Below are 2731 nucleotides of genomic sequence, written 5' to 3'. Positions count from 1 at the left end.
CACACTCAAATCCCTCCAGAACAACAAAAGCTGTGGAGAAATATGAGATGAAGAACAAGGAGCTCACAAAGAACTCCAAGATCAAGATCCAAGGGGTTCCCCTCACATAGAGGAGAAAGTGATTGGTGGAGATGTGGATCTAGATCTCCTCTCTGTTTTCTCTCAAGAACTAGCAAGAATCATTGGAGGGATTGAGAGTTAGAAAGCTCTAAGAAGGTCAACAATGGGGGAAGAACACGAGCTCGACGGATGGATTCGACCCAATGGGGAAGAAGACCCCCTTTATATAGTGGGGGAAAGAATCGAACCGTTACCCCCACTCGCGGCCCGAGCAGAGCGGTACTAACGCTGCTTGGAGCGGTACTAACGCTGCTAGGAGCGATACTATCGCTCCTAGAAACGGTACTACCGCACGGTAGGTTCACCAACCACGGTAGTAAGAAATTACTTCCGTGCCTACCATCGCTGAGGCTGCGGTTGTGCAAAAGTCCGACGGCACGGTAGTACCGGACGGTACTACCACCAGAGAGCGGTAGTAAAAAACTACTACCGCTCCAAGAGCGGTACTACCGCTGGCACCTGCGGTACTATCGCTCGCCACTCAAACTGCCATAACTTTCGCATACGAGCTCCGAATCGAGCAAACTCAAGCTTGTTGGATTCTGGACGACAAGAGCTATCAAACTGCCATAACTTTCGCATAAGAACATGAAATTATGAAAATGCCAATGATATAGAGATGTGAGACCTCTATGAATGAAGAACCGGCAAAAACTTCCAACATCGAAAACATCATAGAAGATGCATATGGACTCCGTTTTCGATGAACTCGAGCTTGTCATGAAGATGACCATAAGCTCTAAAACTCACAAAGAGAAACACCAAACAAGAACCAAGATATGATGTAAGGATGCAAATGGTTTGAGCTCCAAACGAATGATACGATCAAGCTACTCACTTGAGAGCCCCCCTTGATAGTACGGCAAACTATCCTACAATAGAAAAACCTATCAAGGGCAAACCTATACCTTGCACCTAGTCCTTTTGAGCTAGATAACGATGATCTTGGCTTCCTCAAGATGGACCACATTTCTTGATTGCGTTGGTTTGATGAAGAGTAGTTGATTGCTCCCCCATACTCACTATGGGTGAGCCTCTCTTCCGCACATCTTCACAAGTCCATTGCCACCACAATGGACGGCAAGCTTCAACCATGATATCTTCGTGATAATCCACTTGAACTTGCACATCGCAATCTTGATGACGATCACCACTTGACGTCATCCTTCATAGGTTGAATGAGATCTTTCTCTTGATGCAAATCCGTGGAAAAACACCTAACCCCACATAGAACTCTCATGAAGACCATGGGATCACTTGATCCCCCTTGGTACATCTTGTACACTTTGTGTGTTGATCATCTTGATGTACTCTCTGCTTAGTCTTGATCAACCTTGTGTCTTTATGACCAATCTTTGGATAATACTTTGAATACCAACTTGGTCATCATATAAACTCTTTGAAGCCAACAAATGGACTTCAAGAAGTGCGTATGGACAAATCCTTTGAATATAACTTAAGGCAACCATTAGTCCGTAGGGATTGTCATCAATTACCAAAACCACATATGGAGAAATATGCTCTAACACCATCGCAAGATGAAGAGCGGTGAGGCCCCACGCGCCACCGCCGCGGTGCTGCAACCTCGAGGGGTACGCATCATGCAGGGGAGGCGGCCGCTGCGGGCGATGCATTGCTGGGGCTCATCGACACTGTGTGTGCTACGATGCAGCAACAAGTCCATGGTCACAATGATGCGAGGCAACCTCAGGGAGGCGCTGCTGATGTTGAAAGTCACCGGCATCGAAGTTGCATTGGAGCGCTCTCTCGGTCATTGGAGCTCCGCCGCGACTGCAATGAAGCATCGCGGGAGTTGCAGTGAAGCACACTGGAGCTGCAATGGAGTGTGTCGGAGCTGAAGTGAAGCATAGGGAGGGAGAGGATCATTGAAACTTCGTTAGGGTTGCAATGGAGCTCGACCGAAGCGCGAGTGCTACATTGAGGCTCCGACAAGTTGCAATGATGCTTCGTCGAACCATCCGTGCTGCGTTGGAGCTCCATCGGGTTACAATGGAGTTGTCGAAGCTGGAGTGAAGCACCGAGAGGGGGGGTCCTTTGAACTTCGTTGGGGTTGCAATGGAGCTCAACCGGAGCGTCAGTGCTGCATTGAGGCTTCGTCGAACTCCATCAGGTTGCAATGGAGCTGTCGGAGCTGGAGTGAAGCACCGGGAGGGGGGTCGTTGAAACTTTGATGGGGTTGCAATGGAGCTCAACCAGAGCGTCAGTGCTGCATTGAGGCTTCGCCAAACCATCGTGCTGCGTTGGAACTCCTACGTTGAGGCTTCGCCAAACCATCGTGCTGCATTGGAACTCCACCAGGAGGGGGTCGTTGAAACTTTGTTGGGGTTGCAATGGAGCTCGACCGGAGCGTCAATGCTGCATTGGAGCTCTGCCGGGTTGCAATGGAGCTCGGTAACCGGAGCGTCAATGCTGCGTTGGAGCTCTGCAACCCGTCAATGCTGCGTTGGAGCTCTGCCGGGTTGCAATGGAGCTCACCTGACCGAACCGAGCTCCGCACCGGGCTACAATAGCGTAGCGTTTGAAGCTGTCACTCGCTGCTGCTGATCCAACGACCCCCAGCATGCTGATCGGACGGCTGTCAACAGGCTGA

The sequence above is a fragment of the Hordeum vulgare genome, chromosome 6H, assembly GCF_904849725.1.
Source record: "Hordeum vulgare subsp. vulgare chromosome 6H, MorexV3_pseudomolecules_assembly, whole genome shotgun sequence".
Taxonomy (NCBI): domain Eukaryota; kingdom Viridiplantae; phylum Streptophyta; class Magnoliopsida; order Poales; family Poaceae; genus Hordeum; species Hordeum vulgare.
Note: the sequence above shows the minus strand (reverse complement) of the source record.